Source organism: Nipponia nippon, unplaced genomic scaffold, assembly GCF_047370975.1.
Source record: "Nipponia nippon isolate SJK-2023a ecotype South Korea unplaced genomic scaffold, ASM4737097v1 scaffold_10, whole genome shotgun sequence".
Lineage (NCBI taxonomy): Eukaryota > Metazoa > Chordata > Aves > Pelecaniformes > Threskiornithidae > Nipponia > Nipponia nippon.
The window spans coordinates 17,144,485-17,169,813 of NW_028262291.1; the positions used below are offsets into that span (position 1 = coordinate 17,144,485).

General features: G+C 44.1%; 1 protein-coding gene across 8 annotated transcripts in view; it reads left to right on the forward strand.

The window, feature by feature from the left end:
• Positions 1–25,329, forward strand: part of OSBPL5 (oxysterol binding protein like 5) — a 182,328-nt gene that overhangs the window by 91,645 nt on the left and 65,354 nt on the right. The window lies entirely within an intron of this gene.

The window sequence follows — 25,329 nt, forward strand, 5'->3', positions numbered from 1 at the left end:
TTGGTAGAAGTCAGCTCAGTGCACGGAGTTGGTGAGATGCCAAGAAGATGTGTTTTTCTGAAGCCGGAGCTCTGTTTTCTGTGAAATTCATGTAAGGACTGTGAGGTGAGTTGAGGGAAGAAGAGGGAAGCCCTTTTCTCATCATGAAAATCCTAGCAGTGAATTCATTTAAGACCAGATACTGCTTTTCAATGCCTTGCCATAGCTCGCTGGTGACTCAGGATCAAAGAGGAGCTTTTGCCAGCTGAGTGACTGGAAGGTTATTGTGCAGTGCTCCCAGACGGAGACCGCAGTATTAACAGCAACCTGCTGTTTGACCCAGCAGAAATTTAGCTATTGTTCTCTTTAGGGAGAATGAACACCTAGTGCTTTTCACACTTCTGATATATTTAGTCTTTCTAATATAATTCCTATGAAATGAATGCAAAAATACTTCGTCTGTAGCCTGTGCAGTGCGATACGGAGCAGTCAGAGTTTGGGGTCAAATCCTCAGTCGTGCTGAGTAGCTTTGTTGGAGTCCTCCTCTGGAAAGGCGCAGGAGACTGCGTGTTCACTTTTGCTTTGCTTCATTTGCGGTGTGCGTGACTGGGTCTGGATGCAGAGCCTCTTACGGGCCACCAGAAGGTGTCTGCAGTTCCTTCATGTCTCAGTAGTGCTTGTCCATCTAGGGGGGTCCATGGTAGGGGAACTTCCTATTTTAGTTTCCTGGAAGAACCTACCAATTGACATTAAACTCTTGTGAAGGATAAATCTTTGCACTCAGGATTGATTTTTCTGATTTGATTCTATCACTTCAGTGTTACTTTTAATGCATGTTCATAAGCTTAACTATGCCTCTCCACACACTGTAAGCTAATCTGTACTATTACCTTGCTGATGAAATTGCAGTGATCTTTTTTGTTTATAAGCAGAAAACTTTGATACGCAAGAGTTGAGAGGCAGTAACTGGAATTTTCTGATGCTTTTTATGCATAGAACTATAGCACTAAACTTTCTTGAGCTTTTTCTTTTGTTATAGGTAATGTATCTACATAGATAATATTTTTTTTTCCTGTGAATGATTTTTTTTAATATAAATTTTCCATTCATTGTCCATTAATACCATTTGGCACAAAGACAGACTAATTGCATGGGCAGGCACAGTGATAGGGATATAAGTCTTTTCCAGTGACAGTGTCTTGAAATAGCAATCAGTTAAGATATCATGCAGCATAATATTGTGGGTAGATTTTGCTGCCTTTCTGTGAGGATGAGTATTGTGTGGAATCCATACATATGTGTATATATACATGTGTGTATTGTGTGTGCAGTTGTGGAGAGCTTGTATTTAATTATACTGGATCATTCTGTCACTGAACCATTAGGGTATGGTGGATGTTATCCCATAGAGATCTAAGCAAAAAACAGTCTCTGCCTACTTTTTTGTCCAACTTCATCCACGTTGTAACACCCCTGTTGTGCTGTCAGTGTCAGCTGTTACCCAGAGTGCTCAGGAGGGAGATGAAGGCCGCAACTGCGAGGAGTGTGATGGTGTGAGCCCAACTGGTCCTACCTGCAGATGTGGGCGGCTTGGGCACAGACGGCACTGAATGCGTTTCAGCCACGTTTGCTGGTGCTTTTTGCAGGTTTGGCTTTCCCCAGGAACCGCCTCAATGACATGGTCCTGCAAAGCAGCGATTGTCATGCTCTGGTCCTAAGCTTGTAATGTGGATGTGGCCCTCCTGGGCCACGTTTAGCTATCCCAGGCCCATTTAACATCCCTGGAAATCCTGAGCTGTCGTTCACCAGCTGTGAACTCAAGATTTGAAGCCAGATTTCAAAGGATTACATGTACACTTGGCTTGTTTTATTTCTTGATTGATTTCCACCAGCAGGCCCTCGGTTAGCCACCTTCTTGCCTGTCCCCACAGGGAAGCACTTTGCTTGCACCGTTTCTCTTGTTGTCAGACCCTAAACTGAATAATGGCAGTCCATGAACTCAGTCCACTTGGAAAAGCTGTAAAATGCCAGACCAGGACCAGGAGGCGTGAGGACTACACAGGTCTTGTCTTCCGCTTGTTGTGGTCACCTGCTGATCAATGCAGGGAGCTGCAGAGAAAGAGCGTTTGTGTTGCCCTTTCTCCACCGCTATGTTCCAGCTACGGGATCACAGCTCACAATCTGTTTTTGTATTCACTGACGTATTCATTCTGTTTAATACAAGAAAAATACTCCAGAAGCCAACCTGGCTCAGATGTAAGTGTCAGTCCTGGTTCCCTGCCCTCTTGAGCTGATCTACCCTTCTTGCCCATGCTGCCACTGGGCCACTGATGGGACAAGTCTGGGGTCTCGGCACCAGGGAATCTCTGAGTCACTGATGGCACAGCTGCAGAAATGGATGTTCTTGGCAGAAAAGATTATAACAGGCGTGGTTTCAGAGAAAAAAATCCTTTGGCAAACACATTATGTTGCCATTTTAAAAATGGCATGTTCTGTCAGCAGCACTTCTTTCAAGCACTCTTGCTTGCTTTAGATTTAGAAATGTGCCCTTTGATGTGGAGAGCAGACTTGGGGTCAGAGGTCCTTCCTTTGGGCGTCCACCCTTTCGAGGGAAAGGCTATTTTCTAAATCACAGGGTTCAATCCCGACTGTCTTCACCGTCAGAGTTAGCTGCCACGTGTTGTACTCCTGAGCCTCCAGCACGTACAGTGCTCTCCTGGCTGGAGCGCAGGCACTGGTGGTTCTCTTGGGTTGCGAGTTGTTCCCTCCTTGCTGTGCAGCTGCTCTGCTTAACCAAGGGAGTAAAGTTTAAAACCAGAAGCCAATGAAGCGTGCGATATCCAGCTATCTGTAGCATGAAACGGTATGTTAGCTCTTCTAAGCAGCCCGGAGCCTCACGGTTGCCCTCTTGAACAGATCCTGCTCTCTGCTAAACATAAAAAGATGACGTGTAAATAGCCTCACTTGCATCAAAGTCAGCTCATGAGCTGTGGATCTGGCTCCACACGTCTGGTATGTTCTTTACCAGCAGAGATAATGGTATTTGAAGTGACCTTTACTGAGGTTTTTGACTCTCTTGTTTCTCACTGCATCTGGCTCCATTATTGGCTTTCTTACCATTCCTGTAACTTCTTTTTGGGAGCTGTTTTAAAAGCAAAACCTGGCAGATCTGAAAGCATTAAAGCAAAGGGGTTCAGGAACAGCGAGCAGAACAGGCTGTTTCTGACTCTGGTTGCTTATAGCTGGATTCAAAAGAAGCTGACACATTGGTCGTCTTGTATGCAGTCCCATGGTTCTGGCTTCATTTTAAGCTACACCACACAACGTTTGTCTGTGTAAAAGGCCATAATGAAAACAAGAGTGTTGGAAGAAATAAGGTTGTTTACTTTTTATGGGTGTTCCGTCCTTCCTAGTTTAATGAAACACTGTATCCACATGTAGCTCCAGACAATAAACTCATCTTTAAGCAGTTACATTAAACTGCTCATTAGGCTTAATTTGCATTAACTGTAAGTGCCCAATACATTCAACTAGTCAGCACTGGCTGTGCTGAAAAAACTGACCATTGAGCTAGTTATTGGCGTAGTCTAAAGTATGTGGTTTTTATTATGTAAAGTAGTATCAAAGTCATGTTAGGAGGCATCAAAATTACTTCAGTGTACAAAGTTCTCTGATACAAAACCACAAGTTTTGAACGTTTTAAAGCTGAATTTCTGAAGGCTTGGATAAATTTGCCTTTTGCTGGAATTTGTTAAATCTGAATAAATCTTACCAACAGCAGCCTTTTTTGTGCCATTTCATCCTCAGTAGCCCTGTTTCTTATCAGAAGTCCTCTGTGGTATGCTACTGTAAAGAAGTACTTAGAACAAAACGTGTTGGCACCAGGCACTGTGTGAACCTGAAAATGGACCAAAGCTGTGGATGCAGTTACAACTTTTGCAAATGAGTGATTGGATTCAGAATAAAACCCTTCCAAAGATAGGGAGACGTGCTGTTTCATGGAAGCAGGCTGACACTGCTGAGAAAGCAAGGTCGTGATTTAATAAACAACAGTTTTTCAGTCTCCCTTCTTAATTGCAGAAGTCAGTTGGAGTTCAGCTCTTGCATGTTAGGCCACGAGGAAAAACAATTTCCTCTTTGTCCCTTTTGCTGACTTTTTCTTACAGTATGTATGAAACTAAGGGGTGATTTTTTCCTACCTGTTGTAGTAACTAAAGTTACAACAAACAATTCAGGATTGCACATAATAGTGATAGTTAATGACGTGCTTAGAAAGTTTACTTTGCCCTGTAGCAGCCCGCGCATGTTTCACCACACAGTTTTTCAATCTAAACCTCCTGTTGTGCTCTATAGCTGTCGGGAGCAGAGGAGGGGGCTTGGGTGGGTGAGCACCACCCTTGTCCTGCCTTTGCTCTGTGCTGGGGAGCAGTGGGCTCCAAAACGGGTCTCAGTAGTCTCTTCCCTGATTTTCAACAGGGCTCAACTGAGTGCCCAGTTTGCTTGGTTTAGTGACCTATTTGCCCATGGCTCACTGAACTCGGCCATGGCCATTTTCCTCTGGTTCTCAACCCGGCAGCTCTTGGGGCTGCCAGTCCTCCTCATCTCTTTTCTGCTGGTGGCAGTTGGGTAGTTGGACTTATGCCCATCTACTTTTCCCCTGTTTGGCCCCAGTGCAGGGCTGATCTTTGTAGGGCAGCGTTGCTCTGGCAGTACAGTCCTGTTCTCGCTGCAAACAAACCGTGCTGCCGTAATTCTTCAAGACCAGGCTGGGTGCTGCAGAGGTTTCTGTGTGCGTGTGAGTCCTTGCAGGGTGTGTCACTGGACTCTCGGTACCTTCCAGCCTGGCTAAAGGGCTTTGCTGGTTTTTGTGGGCATGAAACTGCATCTTGGTTCACAGTTCTATGGTGGCTTTTACTTTTCAAAGACAAACTCTCTCCTATTCTTTTCTTCTCCTCTGCAGATTTGCAGACTGCCTTCAAGAAAAAGACTTCTCCTTGCAGCTTTTGTTTATTAAACTGAGGAAGAAGAACAACCCCCAAAACCAAAGCATTTATTGGCAGCATGGCAGTGATTCAGGCTAACTGGGCGGCAAGCACAAATCCTGTCTCGACTGCATTGTGTCATTTGGGAATACCATTACAATAGTGCACGTTTCACGCAACGGTATTTCCTCAGTGTCCTAGCCCTGGAAAACCTCCTGTTACTGGACACTCACCAAGTTGTTAATGGAGAGTTTGGAAGCAGCTGCCAGATGTGGCAAGATTTATAAACACACATTAGCTATCTTCTTGATTCTTCCTGGATCATGGGACCTAATCACATATTTGGAAAAAGGTTTACATTTTCTCCTAAACTAGGGCCCAAAGGCCCAGACCTAGCGGTACTTTCTAGCAGGCTTATTTCGCAGAGCTGTGTTCCCAGAAACAGCCACAGAGAATGTAAAAAAGGTGTTTCCAAGATTAGCCTGTTAGCCAAACACATCCTGAGAAGAGTAATTTGCCTAGAGGGATGGTGGTGAACATGTTCTTGCTGCTCTTAGTTTTCCTCCATTGCTGCCGTTTGAGGCTTCTCTATTATTTTCTAAAGGCTTTTATTTTCAGATGCTTTTCTGGCTAGCTATTCTTGCATGTCTCTCCAACTCCTGGGATCCTGGTTTCTTTGAACTGCAAGAAATACTGGCTGTAATTCTTTCACTCTTTTTTTTAAAAAAAAAAAAAAAGGGTATCTTCAAGCGTCTGTCTGTGAATCTCCAAAATGGTACCTCTCTAATCTGATCCTTCCGTTGCTGCTAGTGCATAACGCCTTGCATTTTCTCACTTTTCTACCCTGTTACTACAGTATTTTACTGCTTAGGTACAGTGGAGCCCCTGTGAAGGCAGGAAGATACGGCTCTTCTGAAAGTGAGCTCTGTAGCAAAATAGCAAAGCATCACACGCACTGATCGTGGTGGTGGCAGGGAGGTTCCTGTGTGGTGTAATAGACATTAATGCTACAGATCAGCCAGGTTCTGAATTTGTATTCTTTCAGGGGACTGAATTCACAGAAAAGCCCGCAGTCACCTTTTCAGACCTGGTTATGGGATCAGTGCTATTGCTAATTCTATTATGCTTCAGCAATGAGAATGCTGTGATGTAGAAAGATTACTTTCTTTACATGAGCTAAATCAATGACAGCGGCAGCATTGCTGGTGAAAAGCAGCATCCCATCAAAGCTGTACTTTGCATAAAGCAGCAAATGCCTCAGTACTGTCAATAACACCCTTCCTGTGGCCCTATTAATTTGCAGGTCGAAAAGGGTGATATTTAGGCAAAAGACGCTCTTTAGCATGTAGGGCTGTTAGCATAATAAAGGAGGATTGGCATATCTCCAGCCTGCTCCCTCTGACCCAGGGCTTCCTCAAAAGCAAAGCTGTGATGGCTTCGGTGTGAGAGCGCAGACCCTTCCCAGAGAAGCTCCTTCTCCCAGCCGGGGCTCGCGGCAGCCAGGAGCACCTGGCAGCCTGGTGCCGTGCTGCCACTTCTGCACGCTGGTTTCCTTGTCACCAGTGTAAATCAGGAGTGACTTCAGTGAAGCCACAGAGGGAGGCTGTTATCACACACAACTGAGAGAAATAGCACTAAATGAGAGAATTGGGATAAATTATACTTCTTGTGTGAAATGTTGTTACTGCCAAAGTTGTTGTCAGAATTTTATTTGGTTTCTATGGCCTCTGTTTTATACCTGTGGTTGTCTTGATATATCTGAATGTCAAATAAAAACTGCAGCAGCCACTTTAAATATAGAAGAGGCTTGAGATGAGTGGATGGAATTAGTGAAATAGCAAGAGAGAGGCTTGGCTGCTGTATTGATAAAACCACTGGTGCAACCTATAGAATTGTCTTAAACTGTAGCAGTAAAAACATGTATTTTCTGGAAAATTGAAATGTTAGTTTCTCACTTTTTTTTTTTTTTTTTTTGTATGGCATGATTGGGAACTGGTTAAGACTTGGCCCTGTTTACAGAGCATCTTGGAAGCAGTTTAAAAAACCAGATGAATTAATTGTTTTTCTTTAAAAAAAATAGCTTTAGTTTGAAAATAGCGTGAGAATGTGCAGGGTGAAAGATATTGTAAGGCTGTTTGAGAACAGCAATTTAGAACCAGAAGTTTTTCTGTATCAAAATTGTGGATATAAAATGGTTTAATCTGCTGCTTACTAGAAACCAAGGGCTTGCCTGTGTCATTCCAAAATATGAAGTTGTGAAAACATGCAGTTACTGTGAGTCTGGAAGCAGTGAGAAAGTATGGCCAGGTGTACACCAGAAAGCAGTTCTTTCTCCATCTCCTCCTCATCTGGCTTAATGGAAAAGCAGCACTGTAAAGCTGAGCACACTTTTTGTGTCAGTATGTGTGTGTTTGCACTCTGTGACCACAGAAAAATGCAAAGCCCAAATCTCTTTCACCTCAATGATATTCCAAGAGGATTCCAGGTCTAAAATGAGAAAGAAAAGTAAGGTGTTTCTGGTTTGTTTGTTTGCTTTGGTTTGGGTTTTTTTGTTTGTTTGTTTGTTTGGGTTTTTTTTACAGCTAGAAATACACCGTGGAGACTGTACAATCAGGGGAAGGCCTGGAAGGCTCAGTTGTGCTAAGCCATCCTTGCCAGACCAGCTGGAGAAGACCTCACGGCATCTCCGCACTGGGCTCCATTGGGACAGCCGAAGGCTCCTGGGGCTGGAGGGCTGAGCCGGGATGTAGAGTCTTCCCCAGCAATGCCTGCATCCCGCTGCCTGGCCAGATGAGGGTTAAGGGCTGCCCATCCGTTTTGTGATTCAGGAGGATTTGGAGGAAAAAGGTGTGCCTTTCTTTCCAGGAAATCAGAAGACACAAAGGGAGATGCCTTTGGGCCTTTGCTACTTCGGTCATAGGAAAAAGCTATGTTTTATGTTACTTGGCCATTGTCTTTGGCTGAGTAAGCCATGCCCAGAGGAAAAGGGCCAGTGCAGACTTTGAGGTGGGAGCGTGTGAGACTTTCCTAGACAGGTTAACAAGCCCTTCCCAATTCATAGTGTCTTTGAAAGCAGCTTCGCTACCAGACCATGGAGCTGCTGCGTGGGAGCTGAACCTACTTGCATAATCCAGGCGCTAGCTCACTTGTTTTCTAGTTGTAAATTGATCAGGCCATTGATTTATTGCAAGCATCAGAATTTGGAGGGATTTTAAGTGTGGGAGTCTGCTCTAAGATCTGGTTTTACATTATTAATTTAGAAACACAAAGCTGCATGTTCTACTTGGCCTTTTTCTAACAACATTTAATAGTGGTCATTGTGACTGGTGTCTTTTTTTTTTTTTGAAGATCAAGATGTTTTGCCTGCTTTTTAGGAAAGCAAACAGTTCACCCAAACTTATAAAGAAAATCACCTGGTGTAAGCTTGGGGACCCAGTCGTGCTTTTCCAAGTAGAGGAAGGAAGCTGTTGCTTGGCAGAAATGGAGCATAAACAAAGAAAGAAACAGTGGGAATGTGATTACCAGCCACGTGGAAAATGACTTTCAAGCAAGTCTCTTTAAGATCAAGAAGTGTTAAGACTGATCCTGTCTGCACTGACCCCAAGCAAGTCACCACTGACCCAAGTCCAGCCAAGCAGTACGAGCTAGCAAGAGAGCAACCACATACCAGTTTGCAGAAATGAGTTTTGTTATGCCATTAATCCTGAACTAGGCTGTGTAAGGAAGAGGCAGGACATCTCAGAAGGGAGATATAATAGCTTCCTTCTGGGAAGAAATTTGAGGATTTCCTCTTGTTTTGGCATAGCTGAGATGGTGGAGGTTGATGTGCCATTGCTCACAAATGATGCAGCGGCAATTCGCCTCTCTGGATTGTCATGCCTTGCATGGAGCCAGCGACTCTCCCAGCTGCCAAGGGCAGACAACAGTCCAAAACTATTTGTGAGGAGCCTCCAGGTTGCTGTGACATTTAGTGGTTTGATACAGAGAAGGGGTTGCCTAGAGCTGCCTCCGCATCTACCCATTCAAAAATTCCCCACCCTCTCCCAGAGGCGACCAGTTGTGGCACTGTTGGATTTGCTGGCATTGCTGCAAATGCCAAACAGCCCAAGCAAGTGCTGAAAGCCTGACTTATCTTTGTAGCACTGGGCAATGAAAATGGGGGAATTATGAACCAAAGGAAACATAGGGCTGGAAGGGACCTGCAGAGACCATCAAATCTTTTTCTTGGACAAAACTTCCTGGCAGCTCCTTGACTCATGTGCCCTCGAAAATACCCTGTGCCCTTCACAGCCAGCATGGCCTCAGGGTGTCCTTCCCAGCCAGGAGCCTGCCTGCATCCCTTGGCTCGACGGAGAGCTCAGGCCCCTTGCAGTGCAGTGACTTCAAAGTCATCACAATTTTTTCTCTGAGCTCATAATACCCAACCGCAGAGGGCTCCTTTAATAACTGTCTGAAAGTGAGAGAAACACTCTTGTCTGAACACTGGCTCCCAGACCCCAACTGTGCTGGGTGGTTTTACTGTGCCCCCTTCCCAGACCAACTCTGGTACATGCAGTAAAAAAAAGTTACTTTCCACTCTTTGTCATTTGCTGCCAGAATTCACTGCAGGATTTCTCTGCCCTCTTAAACGAGGCTAGGCTTTTTGCTGTGCGCAGTGTGCACCCCACGTGGTTCCACCCCTGCTTGGTTACCCCAAGATGCGTAGGCAGTGTCTCCGGGTGCCCTGGTTCTCCCAGCCCCTCGTGGGAGGGGGGCTGTGGACCCCTGGCCTTGGCATCGCTCCTTGCACGGGGCCTGCGGGGTGTATCACTTCCTCCAAGGCGGCGGCGTTAGGATCCCGGTGGTGTTCGTGCTGCCTGACACATAAGCATTGCCTCCCACGAGGATGTCAACAGTTTCCCGCAGCGGCAGTGTCTCTGATAGCTGAAATTTCTGATCTAATAAAAGATCTTCATGTCTCAGCAGATGCTGCGGCTTCAGCAAACTATGGACTCTCAAGTGTAGAAGGTGGTGTTTATGCATACATTTTAATCCTTGTTTGCACAGTACTATGAAGGTGTAAAATAACCTCGTAAATGCTGGCTTCTTATTGTTACTATTATCACTGTCATCTTAATTTTCCATCATTTTGAATATCAGTTATTCATGAGAAATCAGTGCAACAAGTGGGAGTTCTTCCAAAGCTTTTTCATTGGTATTGTTTTCAGTCACATCATGCCAGATGTCTTGGAGGAATCTGATCTGACACAAACACAGACAAGTCACTGTAAAACTATATACAGAAAGACACAGGCTGATACACTGCAGCTGGTGACACCAGCAGATATAGATGTTATTTGCAAAACTCTTCCTTCACTGTGAGAGCACAAGCGCCAGGGAAGAGCACACGCTGCGGAGAACAGCAGCAACACAAATAGCCTTGGGAGCAAGCTTTGGCCGAGGTGTGTGTTTTGAATTTATTACTTAATTTAGCAATATTGGGAAAACCCACGAAGGAAAAACATGTGGATATTTCCCAGATGCAGAGTGGTGCGGAAAAAAGCCGGGCTGTAATTAAGCATGCCTGCCTGCTGAAATATGTGTACAATCGCTACGGGATACTGTAACTAGCAACATCTATCGGACTATTTTCAAAGCTAAAGCAGTAATACTGTGTTAGTGTGCCTGATGTCTGGGGCTGTGCTTGGCAAACCTGCCTCTGCACATCAGGTTTAGGTTCTGTGAGGCTTAGGAAGCGATGCTTTTACTGTGCTCACCTACATCAGCTGAGAAATCGTTGTCAGACTCGGGTATATCTGAGCCCTGTGCAGAATGCACTGAGTGATTTCCACCACCAGCAGCTCACTGTTGCAAGGATTGACTTTATTCCATACAGATTAATTACAGCAGAGAGTGAACTGTTTTTTTTTTTTTTTTCTTCTGATTGCACAGTGATTCTGTGTGCCAAGAAGCCACTAAAAAGAAGCAGCAAGAGCGTGAGAGATTATGTGTGACAGGAATAGAGTCTGTCACAGAGTTACAGATTATTTATTGCTGGTGCTCTTTGATAAGTTGCTGCAACAGGCTTTAATTTTCTTGGTGCTGCCCAGCTGCTTTGATCAGTAATGAAACTGTTAACAGTGCTGACAATTAAATTATTGTGGATGGACACTGCAGTTTAAACTTCCCCTGACAAACAGTGGCAGATCACACCCATCAGGGCTATTGTTTCAGGCTTTCTTTGGACATATCACTGGGTTGAATCACACTGCGCTTCTTTTCAGGATTTTCTTCCACAGTCACCGTGGTTAGAGTCACTCTGGTTTTCCGAGCGAGAGCTGGGATCGTAGACAGCGTGCTGGCAGCGTGTGGGAGGTGTGTTTCATTGCCATGTGCCCCTGGAGCAGAGGCTTTGCGTGCGGGTGTCTTCTCTGAGTCCTGTGCTGATCTGCAGCTTGGAGGGGTGTAGCATCCAGGAGGGGACCAGAAAACCTCTGAGCACATACTAGGTGGTGAGGATCTGGGGTAGGGACGGTGACTCTGAATGCAGGTGTCGCGTGGGAGAGGACAGTGATTGCCATCTGAGACGGAGCGCTGCGGTGAGTGTCCTTTCCTCCTCCTTCCCTGAGACTGATCCCAGCCTTGCTACTTTCCTATAGCTCTTTAAAATCTCCCTTCGTGTAGGCTTTTTCTTTACTCCTTTCAATCTCTCCTTTTTGACCTGCCCTCCTCTTCCTTCATCTCTCATTCCCCTCCTTTCAGTCTCCCCTTCTTTCTTTGTTTCCGTCCCTGTGCCTCTGAGGCTGGATGCAGTCTCATGCAAATGCAGTGGGTTCTTTGAACATTTGTAGCCTTATGCTTTGGGAACCCTTGACTGGCAGGAATTGTCTATAATGGATTTAGAAGTACCTGAACACCCTATTTGCATTTCTGCCTGTCTGCTCAAAAATGCTGGCACTCGGCTCCCTTGAGGCTGGAATTTTGCTAGAAGCAGCTGTGGCAGTAGCATCCTGTGATTTGCTTCATCAGTTGACATTTTCAGGAATTTGGTGTGATATAACGAGGTTGGCCATTTTACTGCTCTCTGCTGCCAAACAACTTGGGTAACTTCTCACCTGCCTAAAGGGATAGAGTCCCCTAGATATAACTGGCTTTATTAGTGAGAGCCCATGTGAAAGTGTGCCTCCTTCTTATGTTGTTGTTGTTGTTATTATTATTCAGCGGTATTGATTTGTGGTATAATTTATTCAGCTAAAACCCCGATCAGCCCTATTCTGCTCTGCGTCTAGATTGCATGTAGAATTAGGAGTTTTAGTAGTGATTTCAAGATCAGGAGCAAATCCTCTACAAAATTAGGTCTTGCCTATGTAAACAAGTTGCATTACTTTTAACTACCATTCTGTAACATTGATATAACCCTCCCCTAGTGTGAATTCAGGTATGCCAGTATGAACATGCTTATACCAGCGTAGCTTGTTCCCCTGTGGGAAAGGAGAACAAGCCATTCCAGTATAGAGCACTTTTATTTGGCTCTGACTACATCCACACTTCTGTTGTATTGGCAGAAATATATCAGCAAATAATACTTGTAATTTAACTTGGGTGAACTGGTACAAAATCATGCATAGAACAAGTCTTGGTCTGCAGACTGCCTCAGTAACTCCTTGACAAGCAAGTGTTGAATATGCCATGTATTTATAATCTTGTCTTTGTGGCTGGAGGTACAGTGGAAAGACTTAGTGTTACTGTCATTATGTATTCACAATTAAGAAACTAAGGACTGGTCAGTGTGTTGGCTATAGAGTCATGACTGTGAGTCATGTGAGTCATGGCTGTAGTTTATTTTTAAATAAAGTACGTAAGACTTTATTCACTGTTAGACTGGTTGCTGACCTTTGTTTTTATTTGCAGCATTTTGGCAATGTAAGAGGGCTGTGGCAGAGATGCAAATTCCAGCTTACTTGGAAGTGCCATTGAGCTGGCAGGGAAATACAGAGGTGTTCTAGCAATGTTGAAAATCTGAGTCCTGAAAAGCCACTTGTGCCAGTGAAAAGTGGGTGCCTGGTGGCTGTGAAATACTTGGCATTCATATCTGTGGTCATCTGCCTCAGTCATCAGCAGGGCAGGGCAGTCCAGAGATCAACAGGCAACAGGTACAGAGAGAAACTTTAAAAAATTCCCATCAGATACCATAGTCCCAAATGTCATTGTTTATTGATGGATTTTTCCCAGTACTGCTGCTAATCTAGATGATCGGTACGTGCCTTGTACCAAGAACCATGTAGGAAAGACTCTTGGTGTTTGCAGGCAAAGCAGAAATACATTTGGTATGGAAACACTTCATATTCAGAGTAATTGGGGGAAGGCAGTGCCACCAACAGACTAGGGTCTTCTGGAGAGGAAGTCTTAATTGCACATGACTGACAGGTGTCTGGAAACACGGGACCTAACTAAAACTTCTAGGATTTCTTCTACCACAGAGTAAATAAACCCATATGACCCTTTTCTTGTGCACGGTAAGGGGTTATTTTAAGGCAGGTGATGGTGAAGTGAAGGAGTCTGTGGGGAGGAGAAGCTGGTGCCATTAGGGGACTGCAAAGCTTTGCTGGGAGGAACCCTCTTTATTGTGCTGCTTGATGGCACAGTTACCTTGCCAGGCTGTTGAGGGAAACAAATGTTCGCAGAACCTAATAGTTTCCTCCTGTGAGTTAGTGTCACCTCCATCTCATTTAATTCCCACCTTTGCTTATTGTGAGTGCCATTTCAATGCTCCGTTTCTCAACTTCATTACCTCCAGACTGAACGCTGCTTCAGAAACAGCTTTGTGAATTGCAAGTGGCTTGTTTTGCAGGGCAAGGAGGAAAACTTTGCTGTTTTTTCCCCGAGCTCATTGACTGCCTGTGACTCCGACGATGGTGGCAGAGGTGCTCCTGTGAGCGGGCTGGGGCTCTTGCCTGCAGGCTGAGGCTGTGGCTGGGCGGTGCTGGGGCTGTCAGGGTGGCACAGGCAGGCAGCAGTCGGTAAAGCTGGTATATGGTTGTCAAGAGCAAGCAGCTGACCTTGGGCAAATCTGCAGTTGGGTTGTAACCCAGCCTAGCGTCCAGCTCACCCTGGTCTTTGCTGCTTCTTTCTAGGAGGAAAGTGATCTGTGATGGTCCTTTTGCTGGTTTAGATTACTTTTCTCCCTGGGCTGACTCATGGTTTCTGCCTGCTCTGTTTGCTTCGGGTGGGAGCTGCAGGCTGTCAACAGCTGATCTTTCACGTTAAAGAGTCCAGCAATGTCGGCAGCCCTGGAAGAAGAGGCAGAGGCATCAGACAGGTCCTTGTCTGCAGTTCTTGGCAGCGAGGCTTGCAGTTGGGACAGCTTACATGAGATTGACAGACAGACGCAGTATCAGCTCAGCCCTGCTCCCACAGGAGTCCACAGAATCCATTGGTGAGCAGTTTTGAAAAGCTCCTTTTTATTGTCTTGTCGCCTCCGCTTTTAACCAGATATGAAATTGTTCGTTATAAAACACCCAGTCGTCCTTACAGCAATCACATCACTGGTGTCTGCGGTAATGCGTTGTGAGCTGCACAGGAGAGAAGTCATTAATATCCATGTTTATACATTTCCCTAAAGATGAAGAGATGACTGCAGTGGAAGATTAGTTTTGCTGGGAAAGACACTGAATGAGCTGACCTGATCAAGGGGAAGACATTAAAATGTTACGCTCTTTAGTTTTCTCTGCTTCACTCATACATTAGGTGGTGTGGTCTGTTGCTCCTCAGCAAATATGTTTGGGTCCACGTACTGCTTGAGACAGTTAGAAACCCAATACGTTTTTTGAGGCAGGGGCAATTATTTATTATGTGTTTGTACAGCTCCTAGCACTTTCGGTTGCTGTGCCAACTGATTGCTAATGGTTTGGCAATAGTATTTATTGCTGGCAGCTGGTAATAGCAGTCTGTGTTTATGCCCTGTAGGGGAATGTGGTATGTGTGCACAGCCATGGGATGTTGAAGGTTTTGTACCTTTTAGAAGCACCACAAAGTCTGTACAGACCATCTAGCCTTCTGCCATTTTAAGTGCTTCCTTACTTCATTTCAGAGATATTTGTTTATTCCTTCCCTTGTTACCCTCCCAAACCTTTCAAATCTTTTCCATCTGGACTCTTGTGTTTATAAACTCTTCTGCATTCGGAGCTTGTAGGCAGCAACCACTTTGAAGCCTACTTTCGTAATACCGACCAAATAGTTGCCAGAAAGCACCATGGGCTCTCATTCTCCGCCGTTGCCTCCTTATGGCATTGCAGGTCTCTCTGAGATTGCCTCTGTTCCACGTGTTGTATGCCCAGCCCTGTGCTCCCCGCTCTAAGTCAGCATCACCCTGCTAAGGAGGCCACAGAGCTTCCCTGATTCACACAGCCTGGGGATCTGGCGCAGCACAGTTGCTATTGAAATATTTTCATTTGCCTTGGTTTGTTTCTCTTGAAAAGTCATAGTGCTGCAGCTCTAACTCCTGTTTTGTAAGACCCACACAGCTGAAGCCTATCACTTTTTTTCTGGTGTGGAAAAGATGAGCTGGTCAGCCCTGAGCGGGGCTGAAGTCTGGCCTCATAAAAACTGTCTGTCACCTTTTAGCCATTCTCCTTGCTGCTTCCTTTTCGTAGCAGAGATAATGGGAGTGTTTCCTGCAAACTCCTGTCTGTGATAAATTGCTGTGGTCTTTATTGGAAAGCATTGTCTGGCTGCTCTTAGCGCTGCGATAAAGAAAATGCTGTGAATTGGCTGCATTGTGTTTGGCTTCCTTTCAGCCAGGGCCAGTCTGGACGCTGAGGACCTGATCTTCCTTCTGTGCCAGGCCTCAGCTCGCATTTGTGTGGGAGGCAGGGATTTTTGTTTGTTTATTTAAAGCCACCTTTACACTTTCGACATGGAGCTGTTGAAGGTCAGTGTGATCTCTAAATCTATAGACGGGGGTCTGCAGGTGCCCCTTGTTCTCCATATCCTCCTTGGCAGTCTCCTCCCTCCCCTATGGCAATGCTGGAGCTGGCGTAGACATCCTCGTGTTGGAGTCGTGCTGCCTGGTTAGTGCTTTCCTTACCCTCCCCAGCTGGGAACCCCCAGCTCTCCAGGCAGGGGTGCTTTCGACCCCCCTTGTATTTCCAGTTGTCAGTGCTTGTAGCAAGGAGGGTTTGTAGCCAAGCAGTACTATTTTGTTTCAGTTTGGGTTTTTTTCCTGGATCTTTCCATTCGGTGACAAAAAAAGCCAGTGTCAGTACAGGTTAGCTTCAAAGTGCGGAGAAGAGTCCTCTTTCTGAAGTCCACAGCTTTCAGATTTGTTGTCTTTTGTCAAGAGCTGTACTGTCAGGTTTGCTGCCCATGAGATCAGGAGACGGATCCTGCCTCAGCTTACACTGGCATCAGCAAGGAGGAATTTCACTGCCACCATCGGTACTATTTCAGTATAAAAGCAATATGAGGGAAAGGTGACTCAGGTCTTTGGTATCAGGTGTTTCCAACTAATTACCATTGAAATGTATTAGATGCTCTTAAAAAGGAAGCTTGCAATCACTACAAAGCACATTTAAGTCACTTGGGGAACTTCATTTTTCATTGAAATCAATTCAGAGGCAAAATGCACGCTCTGTCGTAACTGCTTTCTTGCTGGGATTCTCCAGGGCTTTAGCTTATGGCTGATAACTCGCACAAAGAGTTTCTGTCTGGCTCATGCCCGACATGCACACGGCTGCATCTGGTAGTGGGATAGTTGTGTGAGTACCAGAGTAGTCACCGGCAAAAATATTGGGATAGTATTATTTGAATAGGTAGGAAGAGATCAGCAAAGACAACTGCATGGTTAAATTTGTATGACGTGGGTGTGCTCATTCACCTGCGTGCCTAAAGCTCCCTCCGGCTGAATCCAAGGAAAGCGCCAGTGCAAAGAGTTTATCCTGTCTCCTTGTTTTCACCGGATAAGTCACGGATAAACTGGGAGAGAAGGAGGGACTGAGGTAGGTGCAGAAAGGTTTTCGGCTTGAGAACTGAGACTGAGAGTGGATTTCATTGTGCATGCTGCATCAGCCTGTGCGCGGTTTGAGTCCTTTGGGCTCATTTAACACAGCATAAATTCCACCCTAAATGCTCTTCGTGGGTTGTCTAGTTTCCTTCCTCCCACAGAGATTTTTAATTAAAAATCTAGGACCAAAATAACTGCAGTGCTGTCTTTTAACTATTGTTGAAGAAAGAGCTTGATGCTCTCATCTCTGAGAAACAGTGAAGTTTATGCAAAAATACACAGTATATTAATTTCCTGTAGAATTTCAGGGAGAGCGGCTGTATCAGAGGAAGTATAGGTGGATGCTAAATTTAAACCACTGTACAGCAGATCTTGGTATAATACAGCGCCCAAAAGTCTGTAAAGCTAAGCAGGGGCATATAAGGATCTTCTCAAAAATAGATGCACTTCCTTAAAATTTATTTAGTCTTGTTTATTCAGCCCTCCTTGTGAAGGCCCCTGAGGTTTACAGAGCCTGTCTGAATCTGACAGGAGAAACAACAAAGTAGAGGAACGGAAAATTCAGAATGATTGGGGCACCATGGGATGTGGTCATTTCTCCGTTGTTCTTCAGAAGCAGATGAGCCAGGTCGGCTATAATTTAGTGGGCTTGGGGTCAGAGCCATTGGGTGGAAATATATTTTGTGCTTATACAGGATGTCAAGGTAGAAGTATACTTCTAATTTAAAATTCTTGGCATTTAGGATTGTCCATTTCATTCTGTGTGAGCGTGTGTTTGGGACAGTGGATGCTCATGACATCAGTAATCTGGAACTGATTCTGGAAAATCTTTGTGAAATTGAACAGCACTTGTTTTCTCTCTTGTAAGATGGTTTGTAAACATCCTTTCCTGCCATTACCTTTGCCTTACTGCCATGTTGAATTTCCCTTTTGAGCCTGAGTCTGAAAATGGCTCAACAGGACTTGAGATAGAAGTCTGATTTTGTTTTACTGTGTTACAAGGGGGCAATATTTCACAAACAAGGGAATAATTTGTGTCAGGAGGACACTATCAAGCATGAAAGCAGGTCTTAAAATTAGCTTGGTATTTCCTAGTAATTGTGTGGTGGGAGTGTAGCCCCAAGGCACAATCTTTCTAGATTTAATTATATAAAGGCAGAGGTGGATATCATAGAAAGCCATCAGTAAGGCTTGCGGTAGTCTGTTTTTTTTTTAAATGTCATTAAAGCTTGAAGTAGGATCCTTCCATTAAAAGGGAATATGATCTCATTATGTGATTTAGATAGAGGTATGAAGCTGTAATGATGCTCTTTCATATGTTCTTTTTAAAGAAAAACATCAAGACAAGAATTGACCTTGAAGATGTGGCCTGCTTGCAAATGATGTAACTGCACGCCTGTCCAAAGCAACGTGTTCTTGTCATGGCTTTAAATCTCCAAGAACTTTAGCTAAAGCAACTAAGTGAATTCTCATTATGTTTCCATGTACCTGATACCATATTTCCCTCACCACCCTGGGCCTATCCCAAATCCTGTCACCCCTGGGGTGACACCCATGGGGCCATAGTCATCAGAGCCCTCCTGCTGGTGGTGGGGATGGCAGGTGCCATGCAGGGCCAGGCTCCCTCTTCCCAAGGCCTGTCACACTGACTGCATCAGGGTGACCCTTATGGTGGCCTGGGGTCTCTAGCCCCTAACGTACCACTAGAAAAGCTGAGTTATTTAAAAGCTGTGCTCTTAGGTAGTCAGCTACAGTTTAAAAGGATTGTATGGGAAGTCATTGGAGGGTATTACTAACAATTAGCATGCATAAAAACTTCAGGGCATGGGGGGCTGTGGGATATTCGTTCCCCAAGTAGCGTGTGTACTAAGTTATGGATAATTACTGGAAAGCTCAATGTGTCAAAGGTGGACGTGGTTTACCATTATGCAACTCCTTAATACTGTTCATGGGACTCAGAGACTTGCTCCCTGAAATGCTCAGGCTTGGAGACATTGTGTTCACAGTATGCCTCAAACAAAAAATGTCACTGGTGGATGGGCTTTCAGTATTAATAACAGCAATAAAAAGGAAGCAGAGCACTTCAAATCTGCTTTTCAGGTGGACATTTTTTGAGTCATATGTCCAATGTTTTCACCTTTTGGCCTAACACTACTTATATTGAAATTCATAAATGAGTGCTTCTTTCCGTAACTAGCATAAAGCTTTTAACACTGTTTTTTAGTGCCTAACCTCGTACCGTGTCATTGTGCCTGAGCCTTGCACCCATGGACGTCAAAGGGAGCGTTGCCTTTTGGCTTGGGCATGCGCTGCAAAATCGCTGCAGGCTGGCCAGGAGCTGTGCCCACACTTCCAGTGCAAGCAGCAGGGATTCAAGGGTCGTCTGTATTGCAAGTGAGGTGTGATGGTGGCTTGTATCTGCTTATCTGAACATTTGGACAAGCTTGCTCAGTAGCAGACATCAGCACGGATTTCAGAATGATCTGGCCATGTGGTGCTCGCCTGATTTCTCAGATATAATTTCTAGCCTGTCTTACATGCCTTACTACTGTAGCCCACGCCATTAGCCCTACTCCAACTAGCTAGCTCAAAGGTAATTTATGTATGTGTGCCCAAGTTGCGTTTATTTTGATGTAAATATGTCTCCAACAGCCTCTTGAGTTCACTGCTGAGAAGCAGCTGTGATAGCCACGTGAATCCTTATTTCATCTATACGAAACTTTAAATTAAAGAAGTATATAAATATTTCTAGATAAACAGAAATTTAGAGGCACAAATCTTGTTTTAAAGTGGATCCTTACTGGAATTTCTTGGCTAGTGTTTTAGGAAAACTGCATCAGGAGATCAACTGTGATCTGTCATGGCACGTTTCTTCCTATATGTTGCGCATGTGCTTGGTTGTACATTATGTTTTGGTAGGGAGTCTTTGCTAATCTGCAATTTTACTTTGTTTTCCTGCTTAAAAGAATGTTGACTAGAGATATCAGTAACAAATAGTGGTAAACTTTAAATAAAAATTCAGTAAGATGGATAAGCATTCAGGTGCTTGATGTATGCTTAACAGCTGTGATTTACCTTTTGGTCGTCTTCAGTTGAATTTATTAGAACATGGGATTAAAGGGCTGAAGAGGATTCAAAGCAAGCACCTTACCTTCCTGCATAGATTGGTGCTCCAAGAAAATACCTTTGCGTGAGCTTTATTCAGTAGAGATGCCTTCAGAAATTGGGGCCTAAAGAAGATTATGTACAGTATGATTTACTGAAAATAAAGTGAGGGACTAAGACAAAGGTCTGCAAGAAAAGTGCTCACTCCTGTTTTTCACTGAATGCTGGGGACTTTCTCATCCTTCTGGTAGTATGAGTAAAACCTTCAATGCTGCACGCACGCGCCGTTACTGGGGAAATAATTAATGTTGATGTACTAGTTGTAATTACAGCAAGTGAGGTACGATCTATGCAGTTAGCAAGGGGAAAGACCAGTGAAATTGCTAAGTCAGGAGAAGCCCCTCAGTGCTAGTGGGAAATTTAATACGCTTTGTTAAATTAATAGCCTTCTGCATAACAATCAATTTACAGTTTAAAGGGCAGATGAGGTGGATGTAAAAATCATTATGGATTCATTTCATTGACCCACTCGATATTCTTAGTTGGAAGAAATCTCTAGCATAATGTTTACAGAGTAAATTGCAAGTGTTTTAAGACAAAAAAACATACGGGGATTGTGTATTTAATACTTACTGCAATGCCCATTTCTAAGCCATAAGGTTGCAGTGATCCCTTTCCCAAACACAACATGGCTTTAGTGATGGCCTGGTGTTTGCTCACAGGAGATGTTTATCCAAACCAGAGGTGATTCTGAAGATGAGGTTTTCCTACACGCCAAATAAAAATGTTTTGCCCTTTGTGACCCTACCTTCAAATTTCTTAGTCCCAAGTTAAATAGGAATCCCCAAAGCGAATGATCAGGGATGTTTTTTTCTCAGTGTAGGCATTCAGTGCCTGGTTTTGCCTGTAGTTATTCTGCTTGTGGTCTTTGTACATAAGGCTCACCTTGGAGAGAGATTAGTTGTGAGAAGATTATGCGTGTAAGTGCTGCTAGCGTGCCTAAAGCTGCAAATGTTCTGCTGTATACAAAGGAAACATTAATCAAGACATCTTACAGAGAATTAAGGGAGGAAATAGTTTTGTCTCCCGATTACTACATAATTTTCACTGCCCAGTGCAGGAAAAGCCAGGCAGAGAAGCAGAAGGTGGTAGAAAGAGGTTGTGCTTCTGTTCTCAGAGAGAGCAAGAGCAGATTGCTGGGGGTGGCTGTGGTAGGCATCTTCCACAAAAACAGCATGCGAGAGGCAGCTTTAAGGACTCTGCAGGGCACGTGAGCTTCGAGCTAGGTTGTAGTGAGGAACTAGTGACACTCCTGAGCTTGCTGAAGAAGCTGAGAGAAATCCTTCCTTCCAATCTTAATAAAGCCCTCTGCAATTTTAGCTTTCAGTAATTTGGTTCCTTCGTTGCAGATGAGTGTCTTCAGCAACCTGCGTTATTTTATTTTCTAGCCTGGGCTGATTGTCAAGCTGAGTGATACGGCATGCAGCAGAGGCTATGGCAGCCCTTAAAATCAGAGCACTCCTGCAATACCATCACTTCAGTGTATGCATCTGGAGCGCATGAAGGATTGAAAGAGCCCCATCAAGCTGCTGGGGCTGGTTTGGGATCCAGTAGAGCAGGACCTGGTCTAGGAGGAACATACTGGAGACCACCACTGGTGAGGAAAGGTCCCCTTGCCAGCACCAGAGAGAGACAGCTGACCCCAATAATTCTGGGGAATAGCTGACACTTATTGTGAAGCTTCATTGCTTCAGGTTCCAGCTAACAGCATGACGGGCCAAAACATTCAGTGTCAGCTGTAATATGTGTCTTTTGCCATATCCCTAACCAAAAAACATGGATTAGGTAGAGAGAAAAATTGCCTGCACAGGGACTTTTCACTGTATCAGGTTTTATGTAACTGTTAGTAGCGGGTTGGGTGTCCAATTACCTATCTTATAAATAGGTATTTTAGGAATAGCTTCCAGAAACAGATTTCACAGACTTTCTGAATTGATTGTAGTTCTTCAGCTGTTGTAAATCACCAGTGCACCAGTGAACTAATAATTTACCCTTGTTGAGGATCTGTGCTGCTGTTTTTCCTGGTGAATACTGTAATCGCTAGAAATGTATCTGCTAACAATTTGCCTTCTCTTTTCATTCATGAAATTTTTACCTCCTCAGGGTTAAGTGAATCAGGAAATGTCAGTACCTTTAGATTTAATTTTCCTTATTGATGCGGATTCTGGAGTGAATGGCTGCTGTGAATACAAAATATAGTTTAATTTGATTTCTGGGAAATATTTAGTGACCAGAAAAAGAAAAGGTTGTTTGAAACAAGCCTTGAATAAATTAAGAGCCCCTCCTAACTAGCACAGCCTTCTTGACTATGCAAAACCCCTAATTAACTATTTATAGAGATGTGCATATTTCCAATCCATTTTAAAATGCTGGAAATGAGAGTAAGCAAACCAACCTACCCACCAGTTTGCAGAGGGTAGGGGCAGCATAATGTCTGCACAGTGTTTAGCTGTGTGGTAATTATATATCAGGAACTTAGAAAATTTGAAGATGGAGCCAGGAAAATTCCATCCCCAAAAGCCTCGGGCCCGATGCTGAAAGCTGCCACTATCTTCCCAGCAAGCACAAAAGGCTCAAAATGCAGAGCAGCCATGTGAAAGGCATCTCTGCACCAATGCTGATCATCTGTAAATGTATTAGTCGCTGCCTTCACCCCAAATGGGTCTGGTGCCAGAAGAGGAGAGCACTGGCAGTTCCCATTTGCTTTAATGGCAGCCACAAGGCTTGCTGATAAAATAATTTTTATTCTTGCCCCATTGCTCTTTCGTTGGCTGTTCCTGAAGCCACCTGGGAGTGAAAGTCCCATTAGGCAATTGCACCCTGTTAAGTTCACCACTTTCATTGTCCTTGTGTTTTGTGGGGGTTTGACGCAGACTTTTCATCTGCTATGGTTTTCATTTTTAAAAGATAAAGTGATCACAAGGACAGGGTTAGCAGGAAGTTTATTTCTTGCTGCTGAATTATTTATTCCTATTTAAGCTCCGGTGAACAGCCCATTACTGCTTAGAGAGCTGTCAACGCAAAAGGGGCAATTCTGAAAAATACTGTGTTTAGTGGCTCTGTCAATACTCTCTGTATTACCTTTCCTTCATTTTTATGATCAAGAGCACAGAATAGAAGGCCAGAAATTACCTGAGCTGCAAACTTCAGGATGCTTTAATCTACCAAGACTAACAACCAGATAAATTCATGGAAGAGCTAGAGTGAAGATTTTTTGCAATGAGGTTAGCTTCCTAAGAGAGCTTATGGATTCTGAATTAGTTGACATTGTCAAATCAAGACGTGATGTCTTTCTTAGACAATTCTCCATCTCAACTGCCGGATTTGGAGGGTACGCAGGAGCAGTGGGTGAAATTTGTTGCCTTGTGTTATGTAAGAGGTTTGGTAACATAATGGCAATTTTTGGCCTTCTGCAATTCTGGCCCAATTTTGATTTTTACCTTCTCTCTATTCCCCGAGCCCCCGCAGAACTGGTTTCCGTGAAGCATCTGCCATATCCTGAAGCAACCTCCAAAACACTGATTTAGAAGTAGATTTGGGTTTCAGAACAACAATGTTGTCCTCAAATCAGCCATGCAAGATTTGAGGCTCAAAAGCACTCATGTCTAGAAGTGTATCTTCTATGGTTGCTTATTTCTTATCAGATACTTCATCACCAGTGAATTTTTGTATGTTTTCTAGATAATCATGGATTAATAGTATAAAAGTAGATTAAGTACAAGGCTATATTCTTGGAACCCTTCACACCCTCCTGTCTCACACAGGTGATTCTGGGCAGAGGCTGGATTATTTAGGTGTCTAAAGAGCCGTGTTATGAAAAACACTGCACATACCTCCCACCTTCCTTTTACATCCCTTTGGAAAATTGCCCCTGGCATCTACTGTTCAGCATCCCCTACAACTCTCACAAACTTTATGTACTTTGAAGCCAGCTTGGGCAGACAGCCCCTTATGGACAGATATACCAAGTAGCTCTCTTGAGTGAGTGAGCTAATGAAGCCTCATTTTCTTGTGCATTTGTGGCTTATGTTGGATTCACTGATTTTCGTAATAGCTGGGTTCATAGTACTGCCCTTCTTTCAGAGGACAACGATACAGTTTCCCTCCTTTCTTTAGCCATTGATTTTCACGTAACTTTTAAGAAGTTAATCTTTTCAAGTTTTCTAATGCCTGTTGGATTTCCTTGACTTTTGCCAATGGTACAAAAGGCATTGGGAGGGAGAGAGGATAAAACAAGAGAGATACAGATGCAGACGCACAGAGAGATATCTTTTGGAAACCAAGCCAAATATAATATAGAATCTTAATAGGGTGAACTATATTTTCTCCCACCAAGGAAAAAAGTGTCTGATGTATAAAAAAATACCCAGAATACAAAAAAAGACCTTTTCTATGATTTTGTGCTGCACTTTGCACTGCATAATGAGGTAAAATCTTGTAGGCTGAGTCTGTCCGTCTCAGCCTTTCTCTGAAAAAATGTCATGGTAATCTAAGATGGTGCAATCTCAGGGAATGAACTGCAGGCCAACAATTCTTCTCTTTTACCCAAAATAAAGGAAAAGTGAGTTGAACTGCACACACATCATATAGCGCACTGAACGAGAGGCTCTGCTGCTGTGAGCTTCTAGCTGGAGTGAAGCCCATGAAAACGTGGATGGCATAAGAGCCTGTCTGGATGAGGGTCAAATGTAGGAAGGATCTGTGTCTGTGAGTTTGAGCAATGCAATGTTAGATGATCTTTGAAAAACAGGCTGGGACGTTGGTGACCTTGATTGCGTGTGTGTGGCTGACAGACAGACACATCACTGCTGCTGCTTCTCAGGGAGCTTCGGTCACTGGAGGTCTTCTGCCAAAAAGGACCCAGTCAAGAGGAACTTACTCAAATTGATCTTTGTGGTCAAAAAGAGATGAGCTGCTGCCACAAGTTTGTATTACGATATGTAAGAGAAGAGCCAGAGCAAATCACGGGCTTGAGAAAAGTCTTTTCCTTTGTTATCACCCAGTGGCTGTTCCCAGTTGAACAAGGCATCCAGATTTCTTGCCATCAAGCCCGTGGCTTAAATAAGTGTGGGAACGAGAGAGTATCAGCACAATAATTCTGTCAATTATCCCGTGGTTGAATAGTATGAATTAATAGGTGAGGGAAACATTAGATCATCCATCTCTGTGTAGTAAATATAACAGCAGGTGAAAGAAATTGTGTTCTGGTATGTCCGACCTGGT